The sequence below is a fragment of the Lipotes vexillifer genome, unplaced genomic scaffold (assembly GCF_000442215.2).
Source record: "Lipotes vexillifer unplaced genomic scaffold, Lipotes_vexillifer_v1.1 scaffold759, whole genome shotgun sequence".
Taxonomy (NCBI): domain Eukaryota; kingdom Metazoa; phylum Chordata; class Mammalia; order Artiodactyla; family Lipotidae; genus Lipotes; species Lipotes vexillifer.
Genome location: NW_006790410.1, coordinates 1,299,341 through 1,323,573, shown reverse-complemented (window position 1 = coordinate 1,323,573; position 24,233 = coordinate 1,299,341). Strand labels below are relative to the sequence as shown.

Genomic DNA, 24,233 nt, shown 5'->3' with positions numbered 1-24,233 from the left:
AGGAGGAGTTCTTTTTCCAGTTTCCAGTTAGTTTTCCATGATTATTGTTCCACGTGTAGATGTACTTTTGATGTGTTTGTTGGGTGAGGTGAGCTCCATGTCCTCCTACTCTGCCATCTTGGTCCCCCTTGGCCCAATATATTTTTGACTTCAGTACTAAGGCCATTTAATGTGGAAAGGATGGTCTTTTCAAAAATGGTGCTGAGAAAACTGTATATCCACATACTGAAGACTAAAGTTGGACTCATACCCCACATCATGTACAGAATTACTCAAATGAATCTAAGACCTAAACATACAAGTTAAAACAATAAAACTCTTGGAGGAAACATAGGGGAGAAGCTTCAGGGCATTGGATTTAACTATAATATTTTGGATATGGCACTGCAAGCACAGGCAACAAAAGAAAAAATAGATAAATTGAGCTTCATCAAAATTTAAAATTTTTGTGCATCAAAGGACACTGTGAAAAGAGAGTGAAATGGCAACCTATAGACTGGGAGAAGATATTTGCAAATCACATACCTGATAAGAGATTAATATCCAAAATTCATAAGGAAACCCTACAACTCAACGACAAAAAACAACCCAATAAAAAATGGGCAAAGGGCTTGGCTAGACATTTCTCCAAGGCAGATATACTTAGAGCCTCTGAGTATATGAAAATATGCTCAACACAATTAGTCATTAAAGAAATGCACATAAAAACCACAGTGAGATACCACTCCCCACGTACTAAAATGGCTACAATCAAAACAACAGAAAACCCCAAGTGCTGATGAGAATGTAGAGAAATTGGGACCCTCAGACACTGTTGGTGGAAATGTAAAGTGGTTCAGGCACTGTGGAAGACAGTTTGGCAGTTGTTCAAAAAGATAAACATAGAAATTCCATATGATCCAACAGTTCAACTTCTGGGTATATGCTCAAAAGAATTCAAAAGAGGGACTCAAACAGATACATGCACACCAATATTCACAGCAGCAATTAATCACAATTGCTAAAAGGTGGAAATAACCCAAATGTCCATCAAAAACTGAATGGATAAACAAAATATGGTATAAATATAAAATGGAATATTATTCAGTCATAAGAAGGAATGGAATTCTGAATCATGCTACAACATGGATGAAGCTTGAAAACATGCTAGGTGAAGTAAGGCAGACACAAAAGGATAAATATTGTATGATTCCACTTAGATGACATAACAAGAACAGGCAAATTAATAGAGAAAGAAAGTAGATTAGAGGTTACCAGGGGCCAGAGGTATGGGGAATGGGGAGTTATTGCTTACTTGTTACAGAGTCCCTAGAGATGATAAAAAATTGTTTTGGAAATAGATATAGTGATGTTGTGGTTGCACAACATTATGAATGTAGTTAATGCCACTGAATTGTACACTTAAAAATGATTAAAATGGTACATTTTATGCATATATATGTTACCAGAACAAAAAAATTATAAGAGAATCAATTACATATCTCAGAGTCTTTTAAATATATTGTTGAAATTAAAGGCCTGAAAGAGTGGATTTTAATCATCCAAAAATTCAGGCTAATAAAAAGAAACGAAATTGAGTTATTTGTAGTGAGGTGGATGGACCTAGAGTCTGTCATACAGAATGAAGTAAGTCAGAAAGAGAAAAACAAATACCGTATGCTAACACATATATATATATGGAATCTTAAAAAAAAAAAAGGTCATGAAGAACCTAGGGGCAAGACGAGAATAAAGACACAGGCCTACTAGAGAATGGACTTGAGGACACGGGGAGGGGGAAGGGTAAGCTGGGATGAAGTGAGAGAGTGGCATGGACATATATACACTACCAAATATAAAATAGATAGCTAGTGGGAAGCAGCCGCATAGCACAGAGAGATCAGCTCAGTGCTTTGTGACCACCTAGAGGGGTGGGATAGGGAGGGTGGGAGGGTGGGAGGGAGGGAGACGCAATGGGGAAGAGATATGGGGACATATGTATATGTATAACTGATTCACTTTGTTATAAAGCAGAAACTAACACACCATTGTAAAGCAATTATACTCCAACAAAGATGTTTAAAAAAAAAAGAAAGAAAGAAAAAAGAAAATGCGGGCTATATATTTGCTTTGACCCTAATGCTATAAAGAATTTTAAAACTCTGGACAATTTTAAAAATATTAAACCTCTCCAATGAGTTTGTAAGAAAGTTAGGAATTCTCTGGTTAGAAACAAAGAAGTGAACCTAGAGAGCAACTTCAGCCTCCTTCTCTTTGGGGATCTTTGCCTTACCAAGTGAACATGAGTTTGGGTTTTCATAGGCTCAGGTATTTGAGAAAGAGAAAACAAATCTCAGGACCCACCCAAGGCAAGGACGGTAAAAGAAGAGCCTCCATCCCTAAAGCTGCGACGCCAAAGGGCCACACACACAGTATTGGGAGTGAAATAGAAGTAAACTGGCCTCCACCTCAGAGGAGAGTTGACTGTCTCCAGTTTGGCTTAGGAGGATAACCTCTGAGAATATCAAAGTGATAAGTGATCCTCACATGAGTTTACAGCCTGAATTCATACTGTCTGGGTAATCTGAAAATTGAGAAGTAAATTTAGAGTAATCCTGGACTGGGAGTCCTTCCAGGAGCCTGGAAGACACAAACAGAAATCCTCTCTGGAAGGATACACATTTATTCCAGGCCTCAAAGAATTTCTGAAATAAAATTCCAAGAAAAATGAGCATCTGATAGTCAAAAATAAAACAAACAGAAACAAGGCCCCATGAATGCAAAAAAAAAAGCTGGAACAGACCTTCAGGAATTTTAAATAAATGGAATTATTAGACACAGATTTTACAGTAACTATGTTTAACACTTTGAAAGAAATAAAAGATAATCTTAAATATATATACAAAAAATGACGAATGAGATTTGGAAGAGAATCAAAACAAATAAAATATAATTAAAATCACAAGTGTAATGGATGGGTTTAACTGCAAATTAGACACACTGAAAAGAAATTGGTGAACTGGAATATAGAACTGAAAAGATTATCTAGAATGGAGCAAAAGGTCAAAGAGATGGAAAATATGAAGAAGGGTTAAGAAACACAGAAGATGGAGAAAGTTTAACATATATGTAATTGTGGACCCAGCTGGGAAGGAAGAGAAAATGGAGAAGCAATATCTGAAAAGATAATGACTAAGAATTGATGAAATACAACAACTCACAGATGCAAAGAGCTAAACAAATCTCAAACAGAACAAACAAACAAAAATCCATACCTGGTTAGATAAGAATGAAATGCATAACACCAAAGAATGTACTCTAGGGAAGAGGAAAATTGGCAGATGGAATATCTGGGCTGCAAGAGTTAGTAAAGAGCACAGAAAATAGTAACTGTGTGGGTAAATTTAAATAAACATTGGCCTTAAAAACAAAGACAACAATAATAATGTATTTTAGGTTAAATAAAACAATTCTAAGGCAAGATTAGTAGGCAAAGTAATGGTGCCCCAAAGATGCCCACATTCTAATCCCTATAACCTGTGAACATGTTATGTTACATGGCAAAGGGAAATTAAGGTTGCAGATGGAACTAAGGTTGGTAATCAGATGATTTTAATATGGGAAGAGGAAATGGATCACTGGGGGAGGAGCAATGTCCACCACAAGGGTCCTTAAAGGTAGAAAAAAGTTAAAAAAAAAAAAAAGTTCAGAATGATAGGATACAAGGACTTGACCTGCTGTTGCTGGATTTGAAGAATAAGGAAGGGGCCCTGAGCCAAGATATACAGGCCACCTCTAGAAGCTGAAAAAGGCAAGGAAACAGATTCTCCCCTAGGGCCTCTAGCAAGGAATACAGCCTTGCCAACACATTGATTTTAGCTCAATGAGGTCTGAATTTAACTTCTGGCCTACAGAATTGGAAGATAATAAATTGTGTTGTTTCAAGCCACTAAGCTTGTAGTGATTTGTTACAGCAGCAGGAAAAAACTAATACAGAGAGTTAAAATACATGTCAACAATAGCATAATAGTAAGTGGAAGAAAAGTATTCTAAGACCCTTTAATTGATTGAGGATGTAAGAGGTGTGCAGGAAGTTCAATGCCACTTACAAGCCATTTCTGGACATTTCTTTCTGACTCCACATTCAACGATGCTAGCTTGAAATCAGCCATGATGGGAGCACTTACATCACAGAAATAGGCAAATGCTACAAACCAGACTTTTATTTATTATTTTTAAATTTATTTATTTATTACTTCTTGTTAAAGAGAAACAGCATATTTTAATTCTTGGAGTAAAAAAGTATTATAGCCCTAACCCTAACTTCCAGACTAATCTGGGCATGGGGGAGAGGGAAATAACAAGGGGAAGATGAGAAAAAATACCAAATATATCCAAAATAGGGCAAGAAAAGGGAAAAATACATATAAAACAGGTGGGAGAATAAAAAGTACAAAGATGATAGTTGTAAATTGAAACATTAGTGATTACAATCATAAAAGGCAAAGGTTGTCAGGCTGGATTTTTTATAAGTGTACTACCTGCTTTAAAGAGACACTTTTGAAGCACAAGGATGCTGAGATGTTGAAAGTAAAAGGTTAGAAAAAGATATTTAGGGAAATTCTAACCAAAAGAAAGTTGCTAAAGCTACATTGATACCAGACAAAATAGACTTCAAGGCAAAAATCACTACAAGTGATAAAGAGGGAAACTTCATAAAGTATTATTTCACCAGGTAGATACACAATTTTAAATTTGCATGTGCCTAGTAATATAGCATTAACTATATAAAGTAAACACTGATACAATTATGTAGAGTAATAGACTACCATCATGGTGGAAGATTTTAACACATTCAATACTTGAGAAATGCACAAAAAATCAGTAAAGCACATAAAACATTTTCACAAAAACTTGGCTTAAGGAACATTTTCAATGTACAGAAAATTTGCAATGATTGCATAATTTGCTATGTTCTTCACCCAGCATCCCCAATGTCAACATCTGTATAACCATAATACAATTGTCAAAATTAAGAAATTAACATTGTTGCAATACCACACTAACTAAACTACAGACCTTACTCAGACTTTACCAATTTTCCCACTAATGTTCTTTTTTTTCTTCCAAAATTCAATCCAGGATTCCACTTTGCATTTAGCCGTCATGTTTCCTTACTTTCTTCTAATCTGTGACAGTTCCTCAGTCTTTCCTTGCCTTTCATGACCTTGACATTTTTGAAGAGCACAGGTCAGGTATTTCGAAGAATGTCCTTCAATTTGGGTTTGCCTGATGTTATCTTGTAAGTAGACCGAGGTTACAAATTTTGGAGAATACCACAGAAATGTTGCTCAAATTTTTCCAGCTGTGACAATGGGAGCTCTTTCAGGTTGGCTCCTGTGTCTTTCTATGTGCTCCCATTTTTTTCTCTCATCACCATTGGTGTGTCACTGCTTCTAGGTCCTCTCAGCTGGCAGAACAAGGAAATGTGTGAATATTAAGTCATATATACACACATCTGTTATTTAAAAATCTATCTGTACAGATATATATTTTTTCAGCTGAAAACAAGAAGTGTTGGCAAGGATGTGGAGAAATTGGAACTTTTGTGCATTTATAGTGGAAGTATAAAATGGTGCAGTCAGGAGCTTCCCTGGTGGTGCAGTGGTTGAGAATCTGCCTGCCGATGCAGGGGACGCTGGTTTGTGCCCCGGTCCGGGAAGATCCCACATGCCGCGGAAAGGCTGGGCCCGTGAGCCATGGCCGCTGAGCCTGCGCGTCCGGAGCCTGTGCTCCGCAACGGGAGAGGCCACAACAGTGAGAGGCCCGCGTACCGCAAAAAAAAAAAAAAAACAGAATGGTGCAGTTATTGTGGAAAAAGTATGGCTGTCCTCAAAATATTAAACATAGTCTTAACATTTGATCTAGCCATTTTCCTTCTGGATATATAACTAAGAAAACTGAAAAGATGAACTCAAGCAATTGTCTGTAATCAGTCTTCATAGAAGCATTGTTCACAATAGCCAAAAGGTGGAAACAACCCAAATGTCCATCAGTGGATGAATGGATAAACAAAATGTGGTATATACAGTCTTTAAAAAAGAATGAAATTCTGATACATGCTACAGTGTAGATATACCTTGAAGACATTATGCTAAGTGAAATAAGCCAAACAAAAAAATACAAATATTGTATGCGTCCACTTATATGAGGAAGCTTGAAGAGTTAAAAACATAAAGAAATGAAGTAGAACAGAGATTATCAGGGGCTGGGGGAGGGAGAATGGGGGGGTATTGTTTAATAGGTGCAGAGTTTCACTTTGGGATTATGAAAAAGTTCTGGAAATTGATAACGGTACAACAATGTGAATGTACTATTTCCACTATACTGTACACTTAAAAATTATTAAAATAAGAACTTTTATGTTATGTATTTTTACCACATTAAAAATACATATAAAAAAAAGGTCAAACTAATACCTCAGAATCTAATCCAGGGACTTCTCTGGTGGTCCAGTGGTTAAGAATCTGCTTTCCAATGCAGGGGACGCAGGTTTGATCCCTGGTCGGGGAACTAAGATCCCACATGCCGTGGGGCAACTAAGCCCACACACCGCAACTACTGAGCTCGCACGCTCTGGAGCCCACAACACCGCAACTAGAGAAACCCACACACTGCAACTAGAGAAACCCATGCGTCATAACAAGGAGCATGTGCACAGCAACGAAGCAAAGACCAAGCGCAGCTAAAAATTAAAAAAAAAAAAAAGAATCTAATCCAGCACAACAGCACAGAATTTTTCCTTTGTGTATCTGTAACTTCTTTCTCTGACAGTAAGAAACATGACTCTCGTTATCATAATATATTATATTTACCTGTTTGTCATATATGTAAAGTAGTTTTAGAATTGCTAACCCATTTCCTGTGGGTTAAAGGATGTGAGAAATAAATTTAACAACCCAAGTCAGTGTTTATGTATTATACAGTTCTTTTTATAATTAGCCTTACAATATTCAGTCAGAACACTGTTGTTCAAAGTTATATAGGTTAGGGCTTCCCTGGTGGTGCAGTGGTTGAGAATCTGCCTGCCAATGCAGGGGACGCGGGTTCGAGCCCTGGTCTGGGAAGATCCCACATGCCGCGGAGCAACTGGGCCCGTGAGCCACAACTACTGAGCCTGTGCGTCTGGAGCCTGTGCTCTGCAAGAACAGAGGCCGCGATAGTGAGAGGCCCGCGCACCGCAATGAAGAGTGGCCCCCGCTTGCCGCAACTAGAGAAAGCCCTCGCACAGAAACGAAGACCCAACACAGCCAAAAATAAATAAATAAATTAATTAATTAAAAAAAAAAGTTATATAGGTTAGCTCTTTTCTACCCTTTTCAAGTGTGGAATGTCATACGTTTATAATACTGTTAGATTCATTTGTCATACCCTGCTTTCCATCTTGGGTTTCCCCAACAGCACTGTTTCCCCAACAGACAAAAAACAATAAGTGTTGGTGAGGGTATGGAGAAATCAGAACCCTCATACACTGCTTGTGGGAATGTAAAATGGTGCAGCCACTTGGGAAACAGTTTGGCAGTTCCTCAAAAAATTAAACACAGAGTTACCATAGGACCTAGCAATTCTACTTTTAGAGAAATAAATTTCTACTCAAAAGAAATAAAATCATAAATCCCCACCAAAACTTACAGACTCATGTCCATAGTACCATTATTCATAATAGCCAAAAAGTGGAAAAAAAACAAATTTCCATCACTGAGAAACTATATGTGTGTATATATATAAACTATATATATATATATATATATATATATATATATATAAATTTGGCCATAGAAGGGAATGTAGTACTCATACATGCTACAAAATGGATGAACCTTAAAAACATTATGGTAAGTAAAAGAAACTAGAGACAAAAGGCCACATATTTTATGATCCATTTATATGAAATATCCAGAATAGGCAAACCCATGGAGACAGGAAATAGATTAGTTGCAAGGGGCTGGTGGGGGGGTGGAGAGTGACTTCTAGTGGGTCTGTGGTTTCTTTCGGGGTGATGAAAATGTTCTGGAATTACTAGAGGTTATGTTTGCATAATCTTGTAAGTATACTAAAAACAATGGAATTGTATACTTTTAAGTGTTGAATTTTACAGTATGTGAATTTTATATCAATTTTTTAAATTAACCATATATATGTCTATAAAGTCATTCTCAAAATGTTTCAGACTAAAACAATATAGACCACATCTCTGACCACAATGTAATTAAATTAGAAATTAATAAGACAACTTAATAATATTTCTATGTTTAGAAATTAAGAAACTTACTTTTTTTAATTGAGGTTTTTTCTTTTTTGAAGTTAGTTTCTGGTGTACACAAAAGTGATTCAGATATATATTCTTTTAAATAATCTTTTCCATTATAATTTACCACAAGATATTGAATATAGTTCCCTGTGCTATACAGTAGGACCTTGTTGTTTATCTATTTTATATATAGTAGTTTGTATCTCCTAATCCCAAACTCCTAATTCCCTCCCCCTACCACCCCACTTTTCCTGTTGGTAACCACGTTTGTTTTCTATGTCTGTAAGTCTGTTTCTGTTTTGTAAATAAGTTTATTTGTATCATATTTTAGATTCCACACATAAGTGATATCACATGATATTTGTTTTTCTCTCTTACTTCACTTACTATGATAATCTCTAAGTCCATCCGTGTTGCTGCAAATGGCATTATTTCATTATTTCTTGTGGCTGAGTAATATTCCATTGTATATATGTACATCTTCTTTATCCATTCATCTGTCAATGGAAATTTAGGTTGCTTCCATGTCTTGGCTTTTATAAATAGTGCTGCTATGAACACTGGGGTGCATGTATTTAAGAAACTCACTTTTAAATAAAGTTTGCATCAAAAAGAAATTATAATGGAAAATATAATATATTGAATTAAATAAAAGAATGTAAAACTCTATTGATACCCTGTTTTAAAAAACAGAGTTCAAGGGCTTCCCTGGTGGCACAGTGGTTAAGAGTCCGCCTGCCAAGGCAGGGGACACGGGTTCGTGCCCTGGTCTGGGAAGATCCCACATGCCGCGGAACGGCTAGGCCCGTGAGCCATGGCCGCTGAGCCTGCGCGTCTGGAGCCTGTGCTCCGCAACGGGAGAGGCCACAACAGTGAGAGGCCTGCGTACCAAAAAAAAAAAACAAAAAAAAACAATGGATTATTTTAGGGTAAGTTAATAAAATTGTCTCACAAAAAGAGAAAACCTGAATAGACCAACAAGTATGGAATAATTTGAAAAATTTTTAACTCTAAAAATAATACCAGTTCAGCACTTAATGGAAGAGCTTTTACTACATCGTTTTATGGTGAGATCATTCTCTTACATTATGATCAGAGAATGAGAACAGAGGAGAAAAAATGATGGAAATCTTCCAAACTATTCTTTGATGACAGTGTAACCTTTAATTTCAAAATCAGACAGAAATACTACAAACAATGAAAACCGGAAACCAGACTTGTGAGCTTAAATGCAAAAATCCTAAGTGAAATCTAGCAATCTATTCTAAAAGAGTAACATATCATGACCAAGCAGGTTTTTCCTAAGCATTCAGGGATGATTAAATATTATCTCAGTGTAATAATCTACCTTAACTTTAGCTACGTCTCACAAACTTTGAAATATTGTGTTTTTATTACTGGTCAGTTAAAAATAATTTTGAGTTTTGATTTTTCCCTGTGCATTACTTAGAACTGTGTTAACTTCCAAATATTTGGGCTTTTCAAGTTTAACTTTATAATGGTAAAAAAACACAGTCTGTAAGAACTCAGACTTTTGAATTTTATTGTTTGATGGCCCAGACCAGAGTCTGTCTTAGTCTGTTCAGACTGCTATAACAAAATACCATCAGCTGGGTACCTTATAAACCGAAATTTATTTCTCACAGCTCTAGAGACTGCAAAGTCCAAGATCAAGTCTTCAGCAAGGCCCCATTCTGGTGAAGGCCCTCTTCCTGGTTCACAGCCAGTGCCTTCTCACTGTGTCCTCACATGATGGAAGGGGCTAGGAAGCTCTCTGGGGTATCTCCTTATAAGACCACTAATCTCATTCATGAGGGTTCCACCATTATGACTTAAGCACCTTCAAAAGGCTCCAAGTCCCATCACCATTATATTGGGCTTCAACATGTGAATATGTGAGGGATACAAACATTCAGGCCACAGAGTGGTCTATCTCAGTGAATGTTTCCTGTGCAGTTGAAAAGATGTGTATTCTGCAGTTATTGGGTGAAGTGTTCTATAAATGTCAATTAAGTCAAAGTCATTGGTGGTGACGTTCAAGTCTTCTATTGTACCTGACGTTTTGCCTAGCTGTTCTATCAGTTACTGAAAGAGGGGAGTTAAAATCTTCAACTCTTGTTGTGGATATGCCCATTTTCCCTTTCATTTCTGTTAGTTTTTGCTTTATATATTTTGAAGTTCAATTATTAGGAGCATAGACATTTATCATTGTCATAGCTTCCTGACAAATTAATCCTTTTTCCACTATTAAATGCTCTGCTTTAATTCTGGAAATACTGAAGTGTGGATACTCCAGCCTTCATATTAGAGTTTGCATGGTATATCTTTCCTATCCATTTGCTTTCAACTCCCTGTGCGTTTTTATAAAACTATGGCTTTATTGATGTATAACTGACATACAATAAATAAACTGCACATAAAGTATGTAATTTCATGTTTTGATATATGCATAAACACACAAAACCACCACAATCAAGATAATGAACATATCACCTCCAAAGTTTCCTCATGTCCCTAGTAATCCTTCCCTCTTCCCTCTCCCCCATCTTCTTCAAGCATTAACCTGCTATCACTATAGTTTATTTTGCATTTCCTAGAATTCTGGATAAACTGAATCATTTTCATATAAACAAAAGCATATTTCTTGAGCCAAAAAGACAAGAAGCCAACAGTTACTGAGGTCCATAGGAAGGCTGGGTGCTACCTCCAGAATGTCCTCCACGCAATGGGCTCGATGCAGCCTAGGCCCCAGGTCTCAGCTATCCAGTGAGAATCTGGGAGTAGTTTATATACAGTCTGGGGATTCACTCCCTCAGCATGGCCCTACCCCAGGATTTCGTCATGATTTCTAGACTTCTGTCCATTGACACTTCAGCTTTCAGCTTCCCTACAGGCAAAGAGCCAGGGTAATGTAAACCCTGCCCTGGGCTGTTCAAGGGTAGACTTCCCTCCAACTTCTACCTGCTTTAGTTTGTCTCCAGGGCCTTCAAATGATTTTTCTGAATTTTCCCCATATTTTGTAATTATTATCTGTGGGAGGGTTTTGGTTCAATCAAGCTACTATGTCAATTACCAGAAGTCACTCCCATCTGAACATTTGATTCACGGGTATACCTCAGAGACTTGGTTCCAGACCACAGCAATAAGGTGAATATTGCAATAAAGTGAGTCACACAAATTTTTTAGCTTCCCAGTGCATATAAAAGTTATGTTTACTATACTATAGTCTATCAAGTGTACAGTAGCATTATGTTTTTGTGAAAAACAATGTCCATACCTATATTAAAATATGCTTTAGGGACTTCCCTGGTGGAGCAGTGGTTAAGAATCCACCTGCCAATGTAGGGGACACGGGTTCGATCCCTGGTCCAGGATGATCCTACATGCCGTGGAGCAACTAAGCCCGTGCACCACAGCTACTGAAGCCCACTCTGTAGAGCCCACGAGCCACAGCTACTGAAGCCTGTGTGCCACAACTACTGAAGCCCATGCGCCTAGAGCCCGTGCTCTGCAACAAGAGAAGCCACCGCAATAAGAAGCCCACGCACTGCAACAAAGAGCAGCCCCTGCTCGCTGCAACTAGGGAAAGTCCGTGTGCAGCAACAAAGACTCAATGCAGCCAAAAATTAATTAATTAATTAATTTAAAAAATATAGCAAAGATGTCAATTCTAAAAAAAAAATACTTTATTGCTAAAAAATGCTAACCATCATCTGAGCCTTCAGCGAGGCATAATCTTTGTGCTGGTGGAGGGTTTTGCACTGGTGTTGGTGGCTGCTGACTGATCAGGGTGGTGGGTGCTGAAGGCTGGGGTGGCCGTGGCCAATTCTTAAAACAAGACAACAATGAAGTCTGCCACATCGATTAACTCTTCCTTTCATGAACAGTTTCTCTGTAGCATGCAATGCTGTTTGAGAGCATTTTATCCTCAGTAGAACTTTTTTCAAAATTGGAATCATTCCTATCAAACCATGCTGCTGCTTTATCAACTAAGCAACATTCTAAATTTTTTGTTGTCATTTCAACAATCTTCAGAGTCTTCACCACAAATAGACCCTACCTCAAAGAAGCATTTTCTTTGCTCATTCATAAGAAGCAACTCCTCATCTGTTAAAGTTTTATCATGAGATTGCAACAATTCAATCATATCTTCAGGCTCCAGTTCTAATTCTAGTTCTCTTGCTGTTTATAACACATCTGCAGTTACTTCCTCCGCTAAAGTCTTTAACAACCTGAAACTCATCATGAGGGTTAGAATCAAGTTCTTCCAAACCCCTGTTAATGTTGATATTTTGAGCTCTTCCCATGAATCACAAATGTTCTTAATGGCATCTAGAATGGTGAATCCTTTCCAGAAGGTTTGCAATTTACTTTACCCATATCTATCAGAGGAATTTCTATGGCAGCTATAGCCTTATGAAATATACTTCTTAATAAGACTTGAAAGTCAAAATGACTCCTTGATCCATGGGCTGCAGGATAGATACTGTCTTAGCAGGCATGAAAACAATATGTATCTCATTATACATCTCCACTAGAGCTCTTGGGTGACCAGGTACATTGTCAATGAGCAGTAATATTTTGAAAGAAATCATTTTTTCTGAGCTGTAGTTCTCAACAGTGGGCTTAAGATATTCAGTAGACCATGTTGTCAATAGACGTGCTGTCATGCAGACTTTGTTGTTTTGTTTATAGAGCATAGGCAAAGTTGATTTAGCAAAATTCTTAACGGCCCTAGGATTTTCAGATTGGTAAATAAGCTTTGGGTTCAACCTAAAGTCACCAGCTGCATTAGCCCCCAACAAGAACATCAGCCTGTCCTTTGAAGCTTTGAAGCCAGGAATTGACTTCTCCTCTCTAGCTTAAAAGTCCTAGATGGCAACTTCTTCCAATATAAGGTGGTTTCATCTACACTGATTCATTTGTTATTTAGTTTAGCCACCTTCATTAATTATCTTAGCTAGATCTCCTGGATAAGATGCTGCAGCTTCTGCATCAGCACTTGCTGCCGTACCTTGTTCTTTGAAGTTATGAAGATGGCTTATTCTCTTAAATCTCATGAACCAACCTCTGCTAGTTTCAACTTTTTCTTCTGCAGCTTCCTCACCTCTCTCAGCCTTCATAGAATTTAAGAGAGTTAGGACCTTGCTCTGGTTTAGTTGGCTTAAGGAAATGTTGTGGCAAATGTTGTGATCTGATCTTCTAACCAGACCACTAAAACCATCTCCATATCAGCAATAAGGTTGTTTCATTCACGTGTTCACTGCAGTAGCACTTTTAATTTCCTTCAAGAAAGTATCTCTTGGAGGAGGAGGAGGAGACAAGATGGCGGAGTAGAAGGACATGAGCTCACTTCTTATGGAAACATCAAAATCCCAACTGACTGCTGAACAACAATCGACAAAACAAACAAACAAAAACACTGCAGCCTACCAGAAAAGATGCCCTACATCCAAAAACAAAGAAGTCACAGGGACTTCCCTGGTGGTCCAGCAGTTGAGGACATGAGGCGGGGGAAGGGTAAGCTGGGACAAACTGAGAGCGTGGCATGGACATATATACACTACCAAATGTAAAATAGATAGCTAGTGGGAAGCAGCCACATAGCACAGGGAGATCAGCTCGGTGCTTTGTGACCACCTAGAGGGGTGGGATAGGGAGGGTGGGAGGGAGACGCAAGAGGGAGGAGATATGGGGATATATGTATATGTATGGCTGATTCACTTCGTTATAAAGCAGAAACTAACACACCATTGTAGAGCAATAAAGATGTTAAAAAAAAAAGACTCTGTGCTCCCAATGCAGGGGGTTCAGGTTTGATCCCTGGTCAGGGAACTAGATCCTGCATGCCACAACTAAAAGATCCCGCATGCTACAACTAAAGATCCCGCACGCAGAAACTAAGATCCCGTGTGCCTCAACTAACACCCGGTACAGCCAAATAAACAAATAAATAAAAATTTTTTTAAAAAAAGAAGCCACTAAATAGTAGGAGGAGCAAGACTGCAATAAAATCAAATCCCACACACCCTAGGTGGGCAGCCCACAAACAGGAAAATAATTATACCACAGAAGTTCTCCTATAGGAGTGAAAGATCTGAGCCCCACTTCAGGCTCTCCAGCCTGGGGGTCTGGCAATGGGAGGAGGAGCCCCCAGAGAGTCTGGCTTTGAAGGTGAGTGGGGTGTGATTGCAGGAATTCCACAGGACTGGGGGGAAACTCCACTCTTGGAGTGTGCACACAGGGTATCATGTGTGCCAGGACCCAGGGAAAACAGAAGTGACATCATAAGAGACTGGGCCAGACCTACTTGCTAGTATTGGAGGGTCTCCTGCAGAGGTGGCGGGGGCGGCTGTGGCTCACTATGGAGACAAGACCACTAGCAGCAGTAGTTCTGGGGAGTACTCATTGGGGTGAGCCCTCTTGGAGGCTGCCATTTTCTCACCAAGACCTGCCCCCACCCCCAAGAGCCTGAAGCCTCCAGTGCTAGGATGCCTCAAGCCAAACAACCAACAGGGTGGGAACACAGCCCCATGCATCAGCAGACAGGCTGCCTAAAGTCTTCCTGAGTACACAGCTGCCTGATAATGAACACACACCCAGACACGACCCTGCCCACCAGAGGGACCAGACCCAGCTCCATCCACCAGTGGGAAGCTATCAGTCCCTCCCACCAGGAAGCCTGCATAAGCCTCTTAGACAGCCTCATCCACCAGGGGGCAGACAGCAGAAGCTTGAAGAACTAAAACACTGCAGCCTGCGGAACAAATCTGCAATCACAAAAATGAGACAAAATGAGATGACAGAGGAATATGTCCCAGATAAGGGAACAAGATAAAACCCGAAAAGAACAACTAAGTGAAGTGGAGATAGGCAATTTATCTGAAAAAAATTCACAGTAATGATAGTGAAGATGATCCAAGATCTCAGGAAAAGAATGGAGGCACAGATCGAGAAGACATAAGAAATGTTTAACAAAGACCTAGAAGAACTAAAGAACAAACAAACAGAGATGAACAATACAATAACTGAAATGAATAATACACTAGAAGGAATCAATAGCAGAATAACAGAGGCAGAAGAACAGATAAGTGCCCTGGAAAGCAGCATGGTGGAAATCACTGCCGCAGAACAGAATAAAGAGAAAAGAATGAAAAGAAATGAGAACAGTCTAAGAGATCTCTGGGAAAACATGAAATGCACCAACATTTGCTATAGGGGTCCCAGAAGGAGAAGAGAGAGAGAAAGGGCCTGAGAAAATATTTGAACAGATAATAGCTGAAAACTTCCCTAACATGGGAAAGGAAACAGTCACCTAAGTCCAGGAAGTGCAGAGAGTCCCAGGCAGGATAAACCCAAGGAGAAACACACTGAGACAGATAGTAATCAAACTGACAAAAATTAAAGACAAAGAAAAAGTATTAAAAGCAACAAGGGAAAAGCAACAAACGATATACATTGGAACTCCCATAAGGTTGTCAGGTGACTTCTCAGCAGAAACTCTGCAGGCTGGAAGGGAGTGGCACAATATACTTAAAGTGATGAAAGGGAAGAACCTACAACCAAGAATACTCTACCCAGCAGGGCTGTCATTCAGGTTCAACATAGAAATCAAAAGCTTTACAGAGAAGCAAAAGCTAAGAGAATTCAGCACCACCGTCCAGCTTTGCAACAAGTGCTAAAGGAACTTCTCTAGGTGGAAAAGAAAAGGCCACAACTAGAAACAAGAAAATTATGAATGAAAAGCTCACTGGTAAAGGCAAACATACAGTAAAGGTAGGAAATCATCTGCACACAAATATGATATCAAAATCAGCAACTCTGAGAAGAGGAGAGCACAAATGCAGGATATTGGAAATGCATTTGAAATGAAAAGACTAGCAACTTAAAACAATCTATATTGTTGTTTATATACAGACGTCTATATCAAAACCTCATGGGAACAGCAAACTGAAAATCTATGATAGATACACACAAAAAAGAAAAAGCAATCCAAACACAACACTAAAGTAAGTCATCGAATCACAAGAGAAGAGAATGAAAGAGGAAGGGAAGAAAAAACACAAAAACAAATCCAAAACAACAAAATGACAATAAGAACATACATATCGATAATTACCTTAAACGTAAATGGATTAAATGCTCCAACCAAAAGACACAGACTGGCTGAATGGATACAAAAATAAGACCCGTACATATGCTGTTTATAAGAGACCTACTTTAGATCAAGGGACACATACAGACTGAAAGTGAGGGGGTGGAAAAATGTATTCCATGCCAATGGAAATCAAAATAAACGTGGAGTAGGGCTTCCCTGGTGGCGCAGTGGTTGAGAGTCTGCCTGCCGATGCAGGGGACACGGGTTCATGCCCCGGTCCGGGAAGATCCCATATGCCACGGAGTGGCTAGGCCCGTGAGCCATGCATGGCCACTGAGCCTGCGCATCCGGAGCCTGTGCTCCGCCATGGGAGAGGCCACAACAGTGAGAGGCCTGTGTACCGCAAAAAACAAAAACAAAAACAAAATAAACCTGGAGTAGCAATTCTCATATCAGACAAAATAAACATTAAAATAAAGACTGTTACAAGAGACGAAAAGGACACTACATAATGATCAAGAAATCAATCCAAGAAGATATAACAATTGGAAATATATACGCACCCAACATAGGAAACCTCAATTTATAAGGCAAATACTAACAACCATAAAAGGAGAAATCAACAGTAACAATACATATAAATAGTGGAGGACTCTAACACCCTACTTTCATCAATGGACAGATGATCCAGGCAGAAAATCAATAAGGAAACACAAGCCTTAAATGACACATTAGACCAGATGGATTAAATTGATATTTATAGAGCATTCCATCCAAAAACAGCAGAATACACATTCTTCTCAAGTGCACGTGCAACATTCTCCAGGATTGACCACAAGCTGGGCCACAAAGTGAGCTTCGGTAAATGTAAGAAAACTGAAGTCATATCAATAATCTTTTTCTGACCACGACGCTGTAATATTAGAAATCAACTACAAGAAAAAACTGTAAAGAAATTGAGTCTTAGCCTAGGAAGCTTTACTTGTTCACTTCCGACACTAAACCTATTAAATATTTTTTAAGGATAAAAGGAGTCTTTAATAAAATCATTATAAGGGTCAAACAGAAATTTAGAGTTCAGAGAGAAAACTACCATGTATGGCAATAAAGCTGAAAGAATTTTTAGCAACAGAAACATAACTGTAGTGCCAGAAAAAGAGTTCAAAAGCTTTTTTCATGAAATGATCAGATACGGGCAAACAGATTTATGTACCAAGAGGTTCATCAAGGTATTTTGTATAATTGCAAAATCACTGGAAACAACCTAACTTTTTAAAACTAGGGGAGGGGGAGGTGGTGGCGGTGACACGATTCTTTCCACGTTGGAGGGGCTGGGCCGTTGCCGGAGTCGCCGCGTCTGCCATGTGACATGGCACAGCTAAAGATTTAGCACCAGAGCCAGAGCTGCCCCGCCAGTCGTCGAGCAGGTCATCACCCCGCTAATTCCTGTCCCGGAGGGCAGCTCCAGCCTACACACAGGTTAGCGAGCTGTCCCTGCCAACCTCACCTCCTCTTTCCTCCCTGAGTTTGCCAGGAGCATGAAAGAAGGCCCAGGGATGCCCTAAACCCCTTCTGCTCCTGCCCATTGCAAGTGCCACTACCACCATGGGCCTCACCTTCCTCTCCCTCTTCTCGCATCTCTTCGGCAGGAAGCAGATGTGTGTTTTGATGGTTGGATTGGATGCTGCTGGCAGGACGACCATTCTGTATAAACTGAAGTTAGGAGAGATAGTCACCACCATTCCTACCACTGGTTTTAATGTGGAAACAGTAGAATATAAGAACATTTGTTTCACAGTATGCGATGTTGATGGTCAAGATAAAATTAGGCCTCTCTGGAGGCATTACTTCCAAAATACCCAGGGTCTTATTTTTGTGGTAGATAGCAATGATTGTGAAAGAATTCAGGAAGGAGCAGAAGAGCTGCAGAAAATGCTTCAGGAAGATGAGTTGTGAGATGCAGCGTTGCTGCTTTTTGTAAACAAACAGGATTTGCCAAATGCTACGGCCATTAGGGAAATGATGGATAAATTATGTCTTCAGTCTCTTCGTAACAGAACATGGTATGTTCAAGCCACTTGTGCTACACAAGGAACCGGTCTGCATGAGGGACTTGACTGGCTGTCAAATGAGCTTTCAAAACATTAAATGAAACTAGATATCTAACCAAGGACACATTTGATAGAACTGGTCTAGGCTTGTTACAACAAAATTAGTTTGCATCTTGGTTATTAAACAGTATCTGGGACTGGTTTGGGCAGAATATTACAGCATTTAAACGTATTTTGTTGCCAGCTATTGTTTACCAAGCATAATGTTGCCATTTAGCAATATGCTTGGTTTTTAAAGAGATTCTCCTTAACTTGGGGAAAAAAAGTGTCCTCTTTTAATTTTACTTCCCTTAAGCCTAAACGCCTGGACACAGCTAATGTGACATTTTTAAATCAATCCATTTTGAATGTTTTTCTGAGCCCACAGTAAATAATGTTTTAAAGTTGTCCCCTTGCTATTTTATTGATACGTTTATCATTCCTGGGACAGTCTGCTGATTTAAAAAATGTAGCATTCCATTTGTATTTGTTTTTCTCCCTTGCCAAAAAGATTTTTTAATACTGCTTGTACCAGCCAGGGAAATGCTCCAAAACACTGTCCAGATCTTTTACACTGAGGAATTTATATTTCCCCCCATTATTGACTCCTGGCTTCCATCAGCCAAGCTTACCTTGGTGTGGTTTGGATTTGATAGCTAATTAATTTTGTGCTAGTTGCAAAGAGTTCATATTGAGATGATTTTTAATACTCAGCAGATTGTCTTCCTTTATATTGTATCTTTTTTATGTTGCATGTTGCTTTGGGTATCAGCCAGACTCTTTGCTCAGTATATGATAGTTCTGCTGACGTTTTTATTGTTTATTGGTGAGCATGCCTTCATTAAGAGTTTTTGGAAAATTCATCAAACTCAATGAATAAGTTTTCTCCATAACCCATTTGAAATTATTCCTAATAAAATGATAAAACATGAAAAATAAATAATTAATTTAAAAAATAAAACTAGGGGATTTGTTAAGTAAAATAAAAATTATTATATGGCCATTAAAAACTATACTTTGAAACCTACTTAGTTATGTGGGAGAATGTTAATAACATCATTAAAAAGTGGTTTCTAAAGAGCAAATATGGTATACTTTTTAATAACAGATTTATTGAGATATAATTCATATATCATGCAATTCACATATTTAAAGTGTACAATTCAATGGTTTTCAGTACATTTAGAACTGAATAACCATGACATCAACCAATTATAGAACATTTTCATCACCTCTAAAAGAAATCTTACATCTACTAGTAGTCATTTTGTATGATAGTTTTTATTAAAAGTATATAGTTGTGGCATATCCACAAAATGGAATATTATTTGGCAATTTAAAAAATGTATGACACATGCTACAACGTGGATGAAGCTTGAAAACATGCTAAATGAATTAATCCAGTCACAAAAGACCATATACTGTATAATTCCATCTATATGAAATGGCCAGAACAGGTAAATAGAGAGGGATAGAAAGTAGATTAGTGGTTGTGCAGGGCTGAGGGTGGTGGTTATGAGTAAATGGGGGGTACTTGCTAATTGGGGTTTCTTTTTTGGAGTCATGAAAATGTTCTAAAATTGGCTGTGGTGATTTTCATAATCTTGTGAATATACTAAAAAACCACTGAATTGTACACATTAATGGATTAATTGCATGGTGTGAGAAATGTCTCTCAATAAGCTGCTTTAAAAAGTACATAGGTTTATATAGAAAAAATCTGGAAAGATATTAAAAAGGTTAACATTATTTTCATGCAAAAGAATTAGATGATTTGTTTTACTTATTTTCTAATTTTTCTATAGTAATCACATATTAGTTGCATATTAAACAATTATTTTTTAAAAGAAGAAAAAAGAAAGTACTCTTTGCATTCACAACTTGGCTAACCGTTTGGTGCAAGAGGCCTCGCTTTCAGCCTCTCTTGGATTTTGACATGCCTTCCTCACTAAGCGTAATCATTTCTAGCTTTTGACTTAAAGTGAGAGACATGCAACTCGAACACTTAGAGGCCATTGCAGGTTATTAATTGGCCAATTTCAGTATTGTTTTGCCTCAGGGAATAGAGAGGCCGGAGGAGAGGGACAGAGATGACGGAACAGCTGATAAGTCGAGCAGTCAGAACACACACATTTATTGATTAAGTTCACTGTCTTATATGGGAGTGGTTTGTGGCACTGCAAAACAATTAAAATAGTTATATCAAAGATCGCTGATCACAGGTTACCATAACAAATATAATTCATCTTTTTAATAACTGAATAATAAATAATCCATAGTAAAGAGGTACTATAGTTTAGTCAAACGTTCTATTGATTGGCATTCAAGTAGCTTTCAGTTGTTAATTAATTGTGTATATATTTATGCCCCTAGAAACCTGCCTGTGGAAAATATCTGTGTTTGTTTGTGTGTTTGTGTATGCTTTATTTCCACAAGATATATCCCCCAAAATGAAATTTCAAAGAACATGTGTATTTTTCATCTTAATATCTATTTCCAGGCTTTTCTTCCAAAAGAATGGAGCAATCCATACTCCCATCAGGAGCATCTGAGGCCCTGCTCTGAAGTATTATACTTATTGGCTAAATGAAAAAGAATATCCCTTTGTTGTTTTCAATTTCATTTTCCGTGATCACCAGTGAGGCTGGGAATCTTTTCAAACTGTCTTTAGTCATTGGATTTCCTCCAATGTAAATTGTTATTCATACCCTTCACCTGCTTTTTCCATTGGGCCTTTTCCTTATCAATTTTTATAAACTCTGCATATTTTTAAGGAGGAGGAATAAAAACACTGGTGAACAAGGATCTTATAATTTTGAAAAATAATATTTCTTCCAAAAGGGCAGGGCCTTAAGCAATAGAGAGATTTCTACTTCCTTCTGGACCTCTGCTCCTGATAATTGATAATTCATTTTATATAATTCCAGTGCTTAAAATCTGTTTTGACTATCTTTTGGTTTTGCTACTTCTCACCATGGTACCAGTTACCATGCTTAAAATATTAACTAACTTGAGGCCTTAGATGACAACACTGTCCTCCACAGAGGATCTGCTTTTGCTTCTGTTAAGCACCTGGAAGTATTATCAGTTTAGAATTATCTCCACCAAATTCAAGGTTTGAGGTCCCCCCCCCCAGACCACCCAGCAGTACAAACCTAGGCTGCAATTTAGAAGAGTTACTTCATGTTGCCACTTAATCTAGGGCCATAGCACTTTGGGATACAAATGTATTTAGACTCTAGTACAGGTCTTGAATTTGATTTTTGAGCCCATTACTTACAAGTCTGTCAAAACTGTCAGGATGAAAGATTAAGTTTGCTGTGATCATGGGCTCAATTGTCTTTCTTTTTTTTTACTGTGATGAAATACACATAACATAAAATTTACCATATTAACTATTTTTTGTTTGTTTGTTTTGTTTTTCTTGTTTTTTTTGCGGTACGCGGGCCTCTCACTGTTGTGGCCTCTCCCACTGTGGAGCACAGGCTCACAGGCCTAGCCACTCCGCGGCATGTGGGATCTTCCCGGACTGGGGCACGAACCCATGTCCCCTGCATCGGCAGGCGGACTCTCAACCGCTGCGCCACCAGGGAAGCCCCATATTAACTATTTTTAAGTGTACAGTTCAGTGGTGTTAAGTATGTTCATATTGTTGTGCTACCATCACCATGACCCATCTCCAGAACTCTTTTCATCTTGCAAGACTGAAATTCTGTCCTAATTAAACAATAACTCCCCATTCCACCCTCCCCCTAGCTACTGGCAACCACCCTTCTACTTTCTGTCTCTATGATTTTGTCTATTCTAAGTACTTCATATAAGTAGAATTATACATTATTTGTCTTTTTGTGATTGGCTTATTTCACTTAGCATAATATCCTCAAGTTGCATCCATTTTGTAGTATATGTCAGAATGTTCTTCCTTTTTAAGGTTGAATACACATTTTGCTTATCCATTCATACATCACTGGACACTTAGCTGGTTTCGACCTCTTGAGTATTGTGAGTAACGTTGCTATAAACATGCGTGTACAAATATTTCTTCCAGACCCTCTTTCAATTATTTTGAGGAAAGTGGAATTGCTGGATTAAATGGTAAGTCTATGTTTAATTCTTTGAGGAACCACCATTCTCTTTTCCCCAATGGTTGTACCATTTTACATTCTCACCACCAGTGCACAATTCCAATTTTTCCTCATCCTCACTGACACTTGTTATTTACCGTTTTTTTGATAGCAGTCATTCTAATGGGTGTGAGGTGGTATCTCACTATAGTTTTAATATGCATTTGCTGAAAAACTAGTGATGTTGAACATCTTTTCATGTGCTTATCAGCCATTTGTGTATCTTCCTTAGATAAAAGCCTATTCAAGTCCTTTGCCCACTTTTTAATCAGCTTGTTTGTTCTGTTGTTTAGTTTCAGGAGTTCTATATATATTCATATTAATCTCTGATTAATATTTGATTTTCAAATATTTTCTCCCATTTTGTGAGTTTCCTTTTTACTTTGTTGATGTCTTTTGATGCACAAAGTTTTAAAATTTTCATGAAATCCAATTTGTCTATTTTTATTTTTTTATTGTTATTGTCTGCGATTTTTTGGTGTCATATCAAATAAATCAATGCCAGATCCAATGTCATGAAGTTTTGCTTCATGAGTTGTACAGTTTTTAGAAGGTTTTTTAGAAGCTTTTGCTTCTAAGAGTTGTATAGTTTTAGGTCTTATATTTAGGTCATGGATCCATTTTGAATTGCTATATATTGAACTGTATTCCCCCCAAACTCATATTTAAGCCCTAACCCCCAATGTGAGCGTATTTGGAGATGGATCTTTAAGAGGTAATTAAGGTTAAATGAGGTCATAAGGGTGGGTTCCTAATCCTACAGGATTAATGACCTTATAAGAAGAGGAAAATCAGAGTGCCCCCTCCACCCTCTCTCCATATGTACTGAGGAAAGGCCAGATGAGCACACAGCAAAAGGCAGTCATCAGCAATGCAGGAGGAAGGCCTTCACCAGACACCAACTCTATTGGCACCTTAATCTTGGACTTCCCAGGCTCCAGAAGTGTGATAAAATTAAATTTACATTGTTTAGCTACCCAGTCTGTAGTATTTTGTTACAGCAGCCCGAGCTCATACATGAGCTTATTTTTGTATATGGTGTGAGGGTCTAACATCATGTTTGCATGTGGATGTCCAGTTTTCCCAGCACCATTTCATGAAAAGCCTGTCCTTTCCCCATTAAATACTCTTTGTCCCCTTGTGGAAAATCATTTGACTATTTATGTGAGGGTTACTTCCGGGCTCTCTATTCTTTTCGGGTCGTCTATATATGTAGGCCTTTTGCCAGTATTACACTGTTTTGACTACTATGGCTTAATACTAAGTTGTGAAATCAGGATGGCAAGTCCTCTAGCTTTGTTCTTTTTCAAGATAATTTTGGATATTCAGTGTCCCTTGAGATTCTATATGTATTTTAGAATGGGTTTTTCCATTTGTGCAAAAACTGTCACTGGGATTTTGATAACGACTTCATTGAAATGGTAGATTTCTTTGGTAATACTGATAATCTTAACAATATTAAGATTTCCAATGTGAACATGGAATGTCTTTCCATTTGCTCATGCATTCTTTAATTTCTTTTAGCAGTGTTTTGTAGTTTTCATTGTACATGTCCATCACCTCCTTGCTTCCTAAGTATTACTAAGTATTTTATTCTTTTTGATGCTAATGTAAATGGAATTGTTTTCTTA

General features: G+C 38.2%; 1 pseudogene; it reads left to right on the top strand.

Annotated features, from left to right (window-relative positions):
• The first annotated feature begins 17,993 nt into the window (after positions 1-17,993).
• On the top strand, positions 17,994-18,536 carry LOC103075760 (ADP-ribosylation factor 4 pseudogene; annotated as a pseudogene).
• Positions 18,537-24,233: the final 5,697 nt, after the last annotated feature.